Below are 15,725 nucleotides of genomic sequence, written 5' to 3'. Positions count from 1 at the left end.
CAGTCTACTAAGAACTACATTTTGATGACAGTTTTACTGTAGAGATGATTTACAATCTTCCTGCGCAATAATAAACAAACAGAAGAGTTAATATTTTAGCCCATTATAGGTGCTAAATCCAATGTCCTGGTAAATCTCTCTTCTCTTGTTGCCATTTAAAACAGCTTTCCCCAGTGGGATATGTTATTATTTTAAGTGAGAGTCACACAGAAGTTGAATTGTTGAGGAATGAGGAATGCTGAAGTTGAGAAATGAGGATAAGACATAATAGGTGGGGATGAGATGTCACTGTACCTCTTCAACTCTTAAATCAACAACAGTTTCAGTTCATCCTATATGTATAGATGAAGAGTGGGGTAAGCAATTATTTAACTTTTTACAAACATTTCACATTTTTACAGAACTGTAAAGCCAAATCCCTCAAATGACAAAGAAAATGCTATGCTGTCAAATCTCTCTCACAGTTTCACATGACAATTCAGTCTTCTTTCTGTATAGGTCAATTTGCCAAGCCAAAGAGATCTGAGCTCTTATGGGAACCGGCACAGCTTAGAGAGAAGATTAATACTTTGCAGGAGCAGGCTTATGATGAACTGCCTTCATCATCTTTCCAAACCTGAGATCATAGCATTCTTTAATTGTTTATCTTTCTAATGACTCAACAATTTATAAATCTCCACAAAAAGTATTAGCCATACAAATACAAACCAGCTCAATGCATATACAAAAATACATCTTAATCATGTGCATAAAGGAGTCTAAAACTGAAAGAGTTGTTTTGAGTCCTAGATTTCTGAGAACTTTAGTATTTTAAAAAGTTCAGACAGCTTATACAACCTGAAAAATATTATATTGAAAAGCTGCAATTGTCTGGAAAGTACCCTTCAAAATCTCTCACTTTTTGCATGTTTAGCTTTTTCATTGTAAGTGCAACACAGTTCACCATTCTCACCTGATTAGAGGTTTTGTCTCCAATTCCTTAGCAAATCAGTAATTGGCCCTGATATATGACAATTAGAATCATCACAAGAATAGCAAGGCTGAAATTTGGGGTTAAATACATATACATTTTTACTTACTTTTAATATAGACAGAAACTATCATGTCAATATTATATATCCCTAAGCTTTCAGCAAGAAATAGTTCAAGGTATATGTCAAGAATTCAATTCATCAGGGTGTTAGCGTGCATCCTGGACTGGCACAGGTGTCTTCACCTGCATCCAAATGCAAGATAAATATTCATTCTCTACTTTTATCTCCTGGATTCAATCTCTCACAATGAAGAACATAAAATTATAAAAATTATCATACAAGGCTAGATCATCAGGGTTCATCTAGACCTGTACCCTATCTCCAGTTGAGTCACTAACAAATGATTTGAGCCGTGAAGTTGCCCGGCACTTGGACTAGATGACTGTTGTAGGACCCTTCCAACTGCTATGTTCTATTCTACCTCTATTGTATTCTGCCCCTATTCTATTCTACTCCTATTCTATTCTACTTCTATCCTAAAAATAAAGGAAACATGCAATGACAACTCTCTGATATACTTTCCCAGTTACCCACTGTTTGTGGCTCAGGGCTGATTTGTGATCATGGACTTTACACCTTTGGACTCCTTCCTAAACACATGCAAACTTAGAACATCCACACCTATCTGTAGAAATGTACATGAGAATTTAAACAACCCACAGTTTGAAAAGCAATAAGCAATCAGCAACAGTCATGGCTGCTCAGTGGTATTCAGCTTTCATTCACCTGATTTCTTTTTCTTTACCAGCATGAACAGGAGCACTTAAACCACAAGATCTAATTCAAGACCTTTGTGACTTCGCATTAAAACCACTTTGTAGATTAAATCATTCTACTTGTTTTCAGGAACCTCTCTATACTGTAACACACCTGGTCCATATTAAGGATAAAGGATCTGTGGCTTGAAATAAGATTTTCCTGTGCCATTTCCTTTAATGTCCAAGTATTCTCTTCTGAAGCATAGCTGTGAACACAACATATGATGTTCTCTCTTCTGCTTCTGGAATACCATAGGCACCTTATTTTCCTGCTCTATTTTATATATATTATGCTATCCATAATATTATCTATTTTTATATATTATGTATCTATAATATTATCTATTTATGTATATTATATTATCTAAAATATTATCTAGACTAACATGCCATTGAATTAGGAATGAACAAAGGGGTCCCCACTGTAAGGACCCTACAAGTTTCTGGAGAGCTAAAATTTTGCAAATGTAGAATTTTGCCTTTTTTTATGGTCTTATTTAAACAGCCAGAAGGAAACACATGATTTGCCAATAGGTGTATTTTAAGAGGTAGCCAGATCAACAAAAATCAGCAAATCTCTGGAAATGTCTGTGGGCAGAAATGCGAGTTTGGATCATTTATAAGACTGGGTAAGGTGTTGGCACAGGTTGATAGAATAATTTGTTTATGTAAATTTAATTTTCCTGGCTGACTTCCCTATGAACATACTGGCCTCAAAGGCTTTAGACTGCCAGAGTTCAAACTCTGGAACTCCAGTTAAGAAACTCTAGCTTGTGTCTGTAAAGCATGCCAAGGATCTTTCTGAGGTATTGGATAGGATAGGCTCTCCTTATAGTAAGAATGGGCTATTTTAGCACATATAACTAAATGCACTTGATTTTTTTGCCTTTATTTGTTTTTTAAACAAAGTTCTATTTAGCAGCAATTTTATCATTTGCATTTTGACAAACAGGTACAACTGCTAAAAGTGTTGTTTTCAACACAGGTCACCTATTACTGAAATTCAAAAGAGGTACAGTCCAACAGAAAATGCACTCGCTCTGAGAAAGCTCTTTCACGCTCTAAGCAAATAGTTTGAAACAGTTTCTCTGACAAAGCACATCTCAGTGCATCTGGTTATACTGAATAAACACATATTTGTCTCTCTTCTGAGAAATACTGTATATTGAAAAACTGTCTTCCCCTCTATGTAGGTTAAATATATCTTTAGTAGTTTTATTTCTCCAAAACACATTAACTCCTGCAGACTGACTGAACACAGAACATGTCATAGACACTTCAATTCCAAGGCTGAGAAATGCATACACTGAATGCACACAGCATTTAGCAGCTTTCCTTGCTGGTTAATAGACGCCTTCTAGTAATCATCTGTAGTCATCATAGTATCATAGTATCATTCAGGGTTGGAAGGGACCACAAGGATCATCTAGTTCCAACTCCCTTGCCATGGGCAGGGATGCCTCACACTAGATCAGGCTGGCCAGAGCCTCATCCAGCCTGGTCTTAAACACCTCCAGGGACGGGGCCTCAACCACCTCCCTGGACAACCCATTCCAGGGTTTCACCACTCTCATGGTGAAGAACCTCCTCCTCACATCTAGCCTGAATCTCCCCACCTCCAGCTTCATTCCATTCCCCCTAGTCCTATCACTACCTGAGATCCTGAGAAGTCCTTCCCCAGCCTTCCTGTAGTCACCTAGTAACTCCAGATATATGAATCACTCCTGTGCACCTGAGACCTTGCATAACAATGAATCATTAAATATTATTACTACAGACATACTAACTGAATGAAATTTGCACAACTGTTCCCAATTCAAAAAAAAAGCAGAATTGAAACAAACAAATAAACCCCCAGCAACAAATAGAGCCAACAAAACTGAATTTAAAAGTGAGCAATATATCTAAGAATCAGAAAATGGGCAATGAGGAAGGTGAGACTCTAAGCAGCCTCAGAAATAATGTTATGGAGTTATAGTGGGAAGCAAGAGCAGTCACTCAAAGTAAGTGTTATGAAATTTGTTTTATTCAGATGGGATAATTCTGAGAAAGAGAAAAAAAATAAAGCTTTTTAGAGAAAACAAATTGAACAGTGCTTATACATAAATCATCCTGCACTGTCAGTAAATGCTCTAAGTATTTTTCTTTCTGCAGCTGTAACTCAGTGCTTAGATGAAGGAACTAAAATATAGTACATTGTCTATGATCAGAGCAAATGCTTTCCTCATATAAGCACTTTATTAACAGCCTGGAAAATCTTGAATGGAAGAGTACATTAGAGTCAAAAAATATGACTCATAATGCATAATTTTCATAGTATCATAGTATCATTCAGGGTCGGAAGGGACCACAAGGATCACCTAGTTCCAACCCCCCTGCCATGGGCAGGGACACCCCACACTAGATCAGGCTGGACAGAGCCTCATCCAGCCTGGTCTTAAACACCTCCAGGGATGGCACCCCAACCACCTCCCTGGACAGCCCATTCCAGGGCTTCACCACTCTCATGATGAAGAAGTTCCTCCTCACATCCAGCCTGAATCTCCCCACCTCCAGCTTCATTCCATTCCCCCTAGTCCTATCACTACCTGAGATCCTGAAAAATCCTTCCCCAGCCTTCTTGTAGGCCCCCTTCAGATACTGGGAGGCCACAATGAGGTCACCTGGGAGCCTTCTCTTCTCCAGACTGAACAGTCCCAACTCTTTCAGTCTTTCTCATAGGAGAAGTGCTCCAGCCCTCTAATAATTTCATACTTCATACCTCCTAATATAACAATAAACCACTTTTGGCATTTTAGCAATGATTGTGTTAAATTGTTCTTCATGTTTGATTCTATGAACTCTTTCAGCAAAGACTCTAAACCAAAATGTGGTCTGAGAACCATTGTGAGAAGTCAGAGCATTTGTAACTTCTTTCTTATTTAATTCTGTTTGATGCTGGTGAGTATTGCTCCTCTCTTGTTGTAATTATTGTTTTTAATGAACATTTAAATCTGCACTCCTATGAATAATTAATGCCAATTTTGTTATTTATTCTCACCTTAACTTTCAGATTCCTTAAGGGACACAACTGGCAGGTAGAAGATAACCGAATTAAAATCGTGATTAAAACCAATCTCCAGACTTTTCAATTCATTCATAACACAAAAACCAGTGAAATCTTTAGTGCAAAAGTAATCAAGCTTTTATTTTCTAAGCACCTCATTTTCTCCTGTATCTCTGGACCGACAATCATTGCCAACAATTAGAGATTAATTTGCCACAAAGTCTCTAGAGTTCTACCCTTTATTTTATACCTAATGAACTCTATTTGTGATTCTGAAATTACATGTAACAATATGATTCAGAGATCCAAATGATACTCCCTAAAGCCAGAAAGACTGCCCAATGTGGGAGACCTTCTAAAAAGTCTGCAAGAGACATAAAAAAGAAAACATTGGAAAACTTTCAAGTACTTCAGCAGAAATTTCATTTTATGCTGGTTTTACTTAGAACTCGCAGCAGGTACACAAAGCAGGAAAAGATATGTGTAACAGGTGAAGAACAAGGACAAATCATAACTGTAAAGCATAATTTTTTTTGGACTATGTTTATAAAAATGTGTGCTGAATTCCAATACTGTAGCCTTAATATTACCAACTGGCCTGCATCAGGAACAGTGTGGCCAGCAGGAGCAGGGAGGTCATTCTGCCCCTGTACACTGCACTGGTTAGGCCACACCTCGAGTACTGTGTCCAGTTCTGGGCCCCTCAGCTTAAGAAGGAAGTTAACTTGCTGGAACAAGTCCAGAGAAGAGCAACAAAGTTGGTGAGGGGTTTGGAACACAAGCCCTGTGAGGAAAGACTGAGGGAGCTGGGGTTGCTCAGCCTGGAGAAGAGGAGACTCAGGGGTGACCTTATCACTCTCTACAACTACCTGAAGGGAGGTTGTAGACAGGTGGATGATGGTCTCTTCTCCCAGGCACCCAGTACCAGAACAAGAGGACATAGTCTCAGGCTGCACCAGGGGAGGTTCAGGTTGAATGTTAAGAAGAAGTTCTATACAGAAAGAGTGATTGCGCTATGGAATGGGCTGCCCAAGGAGGTGGTGGAGTCGCCATCATTGGAGGTGTTCAGGAGGAGACTTGATGGGGTGCTTGGTGCCATGGGCTAGCTGTTTAGGCGGGTTGGATTGGTTGATGGGTTGGATGCGATGATCTTGAAGGTCTCTTCCAACCTGGTTTGGTTTATTCTAAATAAAGGTTTATTCTAAATAAAACACTTGATAATATTGATTGATATAACAGTTTCACACAGGGTCATTTCTTCTCCCACAAGCTACCTCCAACCATATGCAAAAGCAAGCCTTTGTCAGTGGAAGAGTCAACATCTCCAGCAGTTACGCAAAGCAGGCACAGCAGACTGAAACATTCAGACAAAGGAGTAGCCTTCCAATTTTTTCCCCATCTGAGCATTGCAAATGCCTTTTGAAAAATCTTGATTTAATCTCAAAAGCCACTTTTCAACATCCACTTCATAAATGCATATGAATTTCACCAGGGGATCTCAGTGACAGCAATGCTGAGCATGCAGCATGTGGGATTAAAGGCTTTGTTTCGACTCATTTGGGGAATTCCACTATTTCTTTAATAATATGCATTCTCGACATTCCAAATTTTTAACTTATAGCATTTAAGCCAATGGACACCACTGCACAGAGTAAAATAAAAATGCTTTGGGGTAACTTTCTGTGAAATGATTTTCATGGAGCACAAGAAAAAAAAAATATACAGTCTTGGAGAATCAAATATTAAATGTTAAATAAATATAAAATAAATATTAAACAAGTGTTAAATATTAGCACAATTCAGATATAAGAATAATTACTTTTCTGTTTTACTTTTTTTTTGCCCTTTTTTAATACAGAGTTTTGCAAAGAAATTTATAGATTAGCCTGCTTCAATTCCTGCTTAATTCCAGAGCAGAAAAAGATTTTCTCTAGCGAGACTGCAGTCAGACATCAAATGGATGCTACCAATCTAGTTCATTTTCGGAAACAATTAACTAAATGGGCTGTTCTGTACACACAGAGAATACTTTAGCTCAGCTAATTATTAAGGTGATTCACATTAAGAGCAACCAAAACTGCTTTAGAACTACAAAGGACTGCATATGTTCCTTTAAAGATGAATGTACAATTCATTGAAGAAGATGCCTCTGAACTTTCAGAAACAATTCATCTTTCCTGATGTGCTTGAGACAACAGCATGGTAGTAATAGGGTAAAAATGTGGTCTAAGAACCATTATGAGCGCTCAGATAATTTAACCATTTAACATCAAGCAGGACAATCTCAGCACCTCCTACACTGACACCTTGAACCTCCTGACCATCTCTTCACTGAAAATAAGACCAACTTGCTGTATTCAAGACAAAGGGTTGCAAAAACATCAGAAATTGCTGTTGTTTGTTCCATTGTGCCCTTACATTCCCAAGTGTACTTCCTGATGCAATTAACCACTGTTAATGACCATTTATTACTGGCATCTAACGAGACAATAAAGGACTTCACCAGACAAACCAAAGTCACAGTTTGTTACTATCTTATTCTTTTCCTTAACAACATGTTAATGCTAGCCCACACCACGAGCAAAGGAAACTAACTTCTGTGACTCGGAGTAGGAGTAAATAAAACACTGGTAAACTTAGCCATTTGTTTTTTATGGAAAGTGCTCTGCTGAGCCTGATTTAAAGTTTCTGCCTTCAGCCAAGCCACTGTCAAGAAAATGTCACTGGTGCAAATATATTTCCAGGCTGAAAAAAATATCTAGTGATTTTATCTAGGAAGTCTTTGCTAGGGATTAGCATTTTTTTTTCCAAGTATGTTTGTCTATGTCACTGACAAAGTAAAGTAATGTCAAGTATTTATTCAAGGTCAAACTTGACTCTGTTCTTGTTAAAAAACTATGTTTTTGGCTCCATATTCTGAGTCCTAACTGATGACCTGAGTAGCTTCTTTTGCTAATTTGAGATAGGAAGAAAATCTATGCTGAAACCTACAGCTATGCCTTCAAAAAAAACCCCAAGCTACAGCAATCCAGAAACCAGACTTCAAAGATTAAAGGATATGAAAAACAACATTTCTTTTTCCAAAGGAGTCAAAGGGCTGAGGCACTCCATACACACTCTGATTGTCTTCCCAAGAGAAACTCACCCTCCTTCATGAACTCCTGCATAGATCTCTTTCCTGGACACTATATCCAACTACATTGTAACATGCTCATCTTGATGTCTGATTCTGTTGAGGCACTACCAGGATGATAGGATGTCATGAGAAGAACTGTGACAGAAGATGAAGCAAAAATACCTTCTTTATGTTGAACACCAAATTCTATAGTACTAAATTATATCGATTAGCCATAATACTGGTAATCCTTCGGAAATCTCTCCTGACTTCTTGTCAGCTTTCTCAGCTGAATCTCAGTTTCCCCACTTCTAGCGCTGCACAGTGGTAGATCTAAGAGGTAGTCTCACCTTCTTTGTTTTATCTTTGCATTATTTTCTCTCTAAGTTTCCTTCATTTACTATTTCTCTATTGCATACTTTGGCCATTTGTATCGAATGTTAGTGCTCAGGTGCTGTTTGGGGCAGGAAATGCTGCAGGGATGGCATCTGTGAAGGGAGACTAGGGCTGTCGTGTGTCAGACACTACTCATTTCAAAGGACCCACCCCAAGACAAGCTGCTGCTGCCTTTGTGATAACCTGTCTAAGAAAGGGCAGAATCTTTGCACCCCACTCAGGTTTTTTTTTCATATTCAGCAGCAGATTTGAGGAATTTGCAATTTTATTTCCCACATCCATAGAATAATATTGAATGCCTGACAACAAGCTGTATAAGAATACTGCAGTTCTTCATCAAGCTTTGAAAAACACCCAGGCACATTTAGACTAGATCCCGCAAATCACTCTTTCATGATATATTTTTCTCATTTGAATGACAACGTGCATTGTACAACTACTTCAAAGAGGTGTAATTTTGTCTGAAATCATCAACATAAAAGGAATATAAAGCTAGTCATGTTTTTAGAATATAACTGTGAAGATGTTTGGGGTTGGGTTTTTTTTTTGGTATTGTATATTGAAATTTTGCTAAATACACTGCATATTAGAAAGCAAATATGGAAAAAGTGCACGTTACTGCGAACTTACATTACCTCTTCCTAAACAAAATATAATAAAACATTCAGCCAGGTATTTCATGCAGTTTGGTCATTTGCTGTGCAGAAATGTTTCTGAGTATCTATTTGGGTAACTATTAGTATATCCGAATCCTCTGTGTGCTTCCGTGAATATTGAATGTATACAGCATGCACACAGATACACACAGGAAAATAGCTCTTAAAAATAGGTATCAGGCTTAAAACAGAACAAAACTAAACTAAAACTTCCAAGAGGCTATTAATTTTTTATGAATAGAATAGAAATGGAATGGAATGGAATGGAATGGAATGGAATGGAATGGAATGGAATGGAATGGGTTGCCATGGGTTAGCTGTTTGGGTGGGTTGGATTGGTTGATGGGTTGGACACGATGATCTTGAAGGTCTCTTCCAACCTGGTTTGGTTTATTCTAATAAAGTTTATTCTAATAATAAAGAATAGAATAGAATAGAATAGAATAGAATAGAATAGAATAGAATAGAATAGAATAGAATAGAATAGAATAGAATAGAATAGAATAGAATAGAATAGAATAGGAATAGACCAGGTTGGAAAGACACTAGATGCCATTGAGATGGAGATTAGGGATGATCGGGTTGAATGCTTGTGGATAAGAATTAGAGGGAAGACCAGCAGGGCAGACACCCTGGTTGGAGTCTGTTATAGACCACCCAACCAGGAGGAAGATGTTGACGAAGCATTCTATAGGCAGCTCAGGGCTGTCTCAAGATCTCCGGACCTTGTTCTCATGGGTGACTTCAACCTGCCTGACATCTGCTGGGAACTCAACACGGCAGAGAGGAGACAGTCTAGAAGGTTTTTAGAATGCATGGAGGACAGCTTCTTATCCCAGGTGCTGCGAGAGCCTACCAGGGGCAAGGCTATGCTTGACCTCCTCTTCACCAACAGGGAAGGACTGGTGGGTGATGTGGTGGTTGGAGGGTGTTTGGGGTCCAGTGACCACGAGATAATTGAATTCTCGGTTTTTGGTCAAGCCAAGAGGGGCGGCAAGAAGACCTCCACTCTGGACTTCCGGAGGGCAGACTTTGGGTTACTCAAGGAACTAATTCAGAGGGTTCCTTGGGATAAAGTCCTTAAAAACAAAGGGGTCCAGGAGAGCTGGACCTACTTCAATGAAGAATTGTTGAAGGCTCAGGGACAGGCTGTGCCAATGTGCCAGAAGATGAGCCGCCGGGGCAGACGGCCAGCCTGGATGGTTCATGAACTTTTAATGGAACTGAGGGAAAAAAAGAGGGTGTATCACCTTTGGAAGCGAGGGGAGGCAACCCACAGAATGTTTAAGGATGTTGCTAGGTCTTGTAGGAAGAGAATTAGGGAGGCAAAAGCACACTTGGAACTTAAACTGGCCTCTACTGTGAAGGACAACAAAAAGTCCTTCTATAAATACATTAATAGTAAGAGGAAGGGGAAGGAAAACCTCCACTCCTTGGTGGATACGGAGGGGAACATTGTAACCAAGGATAAGGAAAAGGCAGAGATACTTAACACCTTCTTTGCCTCAATTTTTACTAGAAGGGCAGAACGTCTTCCTGACAGCTGGTCTGCAGAGCTAGCAGAAGGAGCCAGGGAGCTGCACAGTTTCCCTATGTTCCATGAGGCGGTAGTTGGAACTCTCCTTAGCAGCTTGGATCCCCACAAGTCCATGGGACCAGATGGGATTCATCCTAGGGTGCTGAGAGAGCTGGCAGATGAGCTGGCCAAGCCACTCTCCATAATTTTCCAGCAGTCCTGGCTCACTGGCGAGGTCCCAGAGGACTGGAAGCTGGCCAACGTGGTGCCCATCCATAAGAAGGGCCGGTTGGATGAGCCAGGGAATTACAGGCCTGTCAGCCTGACCTCAGTGCCAGGCAAGATCATGGAACAGGTCATCCTGAGTTCAATAACACAACACTTACAGGATGGCCAAGGGATCAGGCCTAGCCAGCATGGATTTAGGAAGGGCAGGTCCTGCCTGACCAACCTGATCTCCTTCTATGATCAGGTGACCCGCCTGGTGGATGTGGGGAGGCCTGTGGATGTAGTCTACCTGGACCTCAGCAAGGCCTTTGACACCGTCCCCCATAGCAAACTGCTGGCCAAGCTGTCAGCCCATGGCTTGGACGGGAGCACACTGCGATGGGTTAGGAACTGGTTAGAGGGCCGAGCCCAGAGAGTGGTGGTGAATGGTGCCACATCCAGCTGGCAGCCAGTCACTAGTGGTGTGCCCCAAGGATCAGTGCTGGGCCCTGTGCTCTTTAACATCTTTATTGATGATCTGGATGAGGACATTGAGTCCATCATCAGTAAATTTGCTGACGACACCAAGCTGGGGGCAAGAGTTGATCTGCTGGAGGGTAGAGAGGCTCTGCAGAGAGACCTCGACAGGCTGGACAGATGGGCAGAATCCAACGGCATGAGATTTAACACATCCAAATGCCGGGTTCTGCACATTGGCCACAACAACCCCATGCAGTGCTACAGGCTGGGGTCAGAGTGGCTAGAGAGCAGCCAGGCAGAGAGGGATCTGGGGGTGCTGGTTGATGGTAGGCTTAACATGAGCCTGCAGTGTGCCCAGGCAGCCAAGAGGGCAAATGGCATCCTGGCCTGCATCAAGAACAGTGTGGCCAGCAGGAGCAGGGAGGTCATTCTGCCCCTGTACACTGCACTGGTTAGGCCACACCTCGAGTACTGTGTCCAGTTCTGGGCCCCTCAGTTTAGGAAGGATGTTGACTTGCTGGAACGAGTCCAGAGAAGAGCAACAAAGTTGGTGAGGGGTTTGGAACACAAGCCCTATGAGGAGAGGCTGAGGGAGCTGGGGCTGCTTAGCCTGGAGAAGAGGAGACTTAGGGGTGACCTTATCACTCTCTACAACTACCTGAAGGGAGGTTGTAGACAGGCTGATGATGGTCTCTTCTCCCAGGCACCCAGTACCAGAACAAGAGGACACAGTCTCAAGCTGCGCCAGGGGAGGTTCAGGTTGGATGTTAGGAAGAAGTTCTATACAGAAAGAGTGATTGCGCTATGGAATGGGTTGCCCGGGGAGGTGGTGGAGTCGCCGTCATTGAAGGTGTTCAGAAGGAGACTTGACGGGGTGCTTGGTGCCATGGGTTAGCTGTTTGAGTGGGTTGGATTGGTTGATGGGTTGGACACGATGATCTTGAAGGTCTCTTCCAACCTGGTTTGGTTTATTCTAATAATAAAGGTTTATTCTAATAAAAGACCTTTGAGATCACCAAGTCCAACCTATCACGTTTAATGACTATTCTTTAAAGGAAGCAGTCTTAGTATAACTCAGAGAGAACTGCAGGGGAAATTATCTCTTTAAATGAACCTAGTGAATGTAGTCTACTTGCACAGGCATCCACAACCACGGCTACAGCTCTCTTTTGGCAGGCATATCTTGATTTAAATCCTGGCTCTTTCCTGCTTCTGCTCATCTGAGTGCAGTAACTAATTCATCTGCACTACAAAGGGGAGATGGCTGCTGTTGTCCTTTCCAGTGTAGATGACAACAGTTTGTTAAAAAATATTTTCTCTACATCTCAAGCTAGCACTGAAATCACTGCATATGAGCAAACTCATTCTAAAATAAACATCTCTTAAGACTGCTCTTAGTATTTGGTGTTCTATGGAAGTAACTCAAGAACACTTTGATGTACAGTTGGCTAATATTTAATTTTGAAACAGTATGTCCTCATTCTACAGCTCTGCTCTCATTAGTAAATGACTCTTCCATTATAGCCTTTATTTTAATTCTTTCAGTCTTACTCAAGTAAGTATTTTATAATTTCTTCATTACCAAATTCTGTGTGAGGGTTTTAGAAAATTGTTGATTCATATCCATCTGTCCTTCCTATGTAGACAGCAGCAATGGCATTTATCCATTTATTTTCTTTGTATACATTAACCTTTCAAAACTACCCTGAAGCGATAAAAACCTGTAAGTAGCTACAGAATGCTTTTGGTCCAAGAAAAAACTGTTATGCAGGGTACTTTCAAAATGTGCTACAGTCTTTGGTTACCACCAGTGGCTGGATGACACTAGCTCTTATAGCATAAATTAAACTCAGTAATCTTAGAGACCCCTACCCACACAATGGGTTGATCTGGGCTTTGTGTGGGAGAGTATCACATACTATACCACTAACATATACTTCCAAGAGCACTTGGTCCTTCATGGAAAATCTTGCACATCAGAACTTGTCCAATGTACCTATTTAGATTATGAGTCTGACAGCAACAGACCTTGCTCTTTGGAGCATCTGGAGATGATATCACATAGTGCTATTGCTTTTCTGGTGTGTCCCAGAAGAGATTAATGTGAAGAACTTTGGTATGAGAATCATGGGAGCTGGGGTTGTTTAGCCTGGAGAAGAGGAGGCTCATGGGAGATCTTATTGCTCTCTACAACTACCTGAAAGGAGGTTGGAGACAGGTGGGGGTTGGTCTCTTCTCCCAGGCAGCCAGCACCAGAACAAGATGACACAGTCTCAAGCTGCACCAGGGGAATTTTAGGGTCGAGGTGAGGAGAAAATTCTTCACAGAAAGAGTAATTTGCCATTGGAATGTGTTGCCCAGGGAGGTGGTGGAGTCACTGTCCCTGGAGGTGTTCAAAAAAGGATTTGACGTGGCACTTGAAGCCATGGTTTAGTCATGAGGTGGTGGGTTATAAGTTGGACTTGATGATCTTTGAGGTCTTTTCCAACCTTATCAATTATATGATTCTATGTCATCAATGCCTTATCTTTGCTAACTGATCACTCAAAAAACAAAACAAGAAAAAAACAACCAACAACCAACCAAAAAAAAAAGGCCAACCACCCACAAACACACACAAAGCCCCACAAAAATAACTATTTCCCTTTGGGTATCCCCAACTGAACTCAGCATTTCAATTCATTCTGATTTTGTCCAAATAACTAAAATGACTGAGGCTCTATAAAATGTTCCCACTGCCACATCATGATGATCCAATGTGAAAATACAATCAGATAGCAATAAAAGAGGCACAATAAAGACCTCTAAAGACATCACATCTAGGCTTGCAGCCAGGAATCTCTCGGAACATTCACATTCCCTTTAATGCTCTGTAGGTAACACATGCACATGGAGTACTGCACAAAACCCTTCATCCACAGGATGAACATTAGAGCTTTACAGAGCAGTTAAATGTTTATTTTCCCAGTAGTGATTGCGCTTTGAGTCTTACAAAACCATATGCAAATTTTCTTGAACCCAGTTCTGTTGCCTGTAGCCATAAAGAGTTCACATACAAGTCAATGAGTTCCATAGAAAAATAGGAAAATTGGGTATTTTTTATTGTAAAAACAAACAAAAAGCCCAAACTACTTTTGTTTATTAAAACTGATAAACTTACTCCTGGCAATGAGGAACAGTATTCTGCTGAGGTATATATTTGAACTGCAAATACTCTAACAAGGATGACTCAAATGGAAAAAAGTATGACAAGTTGTCATTAGTGTATGTACCTGATTATGTAATATAAAGAAAAGAAAGGGATTCTTGATATATCCATTTAAAGAACAGGCAAGCATATAGTAGTGGTTTAGCAATGAAAAGGGGTGAAAAGGTTTAATAAGTAGTGCATAACATTATGAGGTGAAGATGTCTGCTTTGCAGTAGCTCTCCTTGTCTCTTTACAACCAACAGCGTAAAACAAGGTGGAATAAAGATTGGCTTTATAAGAAGCCTGCATTTATACAAGCTGTGTCAACACATGAATGTGATTCTTGGAATTATTATGGGATATATGATGAACATAACATTCAAATGAGTTAAATCTCCTTTTCATTGACTGACACCTACTTCTTTGTACTTCTCTTACCCTAACACATTTCCCTCTCTTGACGCACTCTGTGGGAAACACTTCTCCACTTTTCCATGACAGTTTGCTATCCTAAACCTGACAAAGATGAGCCTCTATTCAATTTGAAAGCTCAATAAAACTAATTTTACAACTACCTTCTTTCCCTAAGTCCTCACAGATAACGTACTTTCCACTTTTCTGTCCCCCTTTTCCAGTCTCATCTAATGTTTCATCAGAAAACCCCTCAAACAAACCAAACCAAAAAACCCCAGGAACCTTTCTCCCTGAAAACAAATTAAATTCCCTAGAAATAGACAGGATATCAGGGTTTGATTTTTTTTTTCCCCTCATAGTTTCACATTATTCCCTAGCGTTACGTCTCATTGCCTTATCAACAGCAGCACAGACCTTAGAACAGAAATCTGCTTCCTGAAGCAGACCAAGTCTTCCTGCTAGGATCATATATAAAATCTAAGGATTATTTTTCCACACTTGTTTGGAATTGATTTTTGCCATCCATCTTGAGCCACAATAAGAGAGTAAGAAATATCTTGTGGAATCATAGAATGGTCTGGGTTGGAAGGGACTACCTAATGTCATCTACTCCAACCACCTCTACAGCAAGCAGGGGCATCCTCTACTAGATCAGGTTGCCCAGAGCCTTGTTAAGACTCACTTTGAATATCTCCAGGATTGGGGCCCAAACCACCTTCCCGGGCAATCTGTTCCAATGCTCTACTACCTTCATGGTCAAGAAGTTGTTCTTAACATCCAATCTAAATCTACTCTTCTTGAGTCATCAGTCTTTCAGTAATGACATGGACACTCCCTTGCAATAGTAAAGGCCAGAGGAATGCAACCTCAGCTCCCTTTCCTTACTTTTATCCCCAAAATTCAGGAATTAAAT

The 15,725-nt window shown here is 40.5% G+C and overlaps 1 protein-coding gene across 1 annotated transcript in view; it reads right to left on the bottom strand.

Moving 5' to 3' along the window:
• Positions 1-15,725, bottom strand: part of MMP16 (matrix metallopeptidase 16) — a 180,302-nt gene that overhangs the window by 21,074 nt on the left and 143,503 nt on the right. The window lies entirely within an intron of this gene.

Source organism: Melanerpes formicivorus, unplaced genomic scaffold, assembly GCF_026170545.1.
Source record: "Melanerpes formicivorus ecotype bairdi unplaced genomic scaffold, bMelFor1.0.p_v2 SCAF_40, whole genome shotgun sequence".
Taxonomy (NCBI): Eukaryota; Metazoa; Chordata; class Aves; order Piciformes; family Picidae; genus Melanerpes; species Melanerpes formicivorus.
The sequence above is the reverse complement of the archived record's forward strand: the minus strand, read 5'-3'. Positions and strand labels throughout refer to the sequence as shown.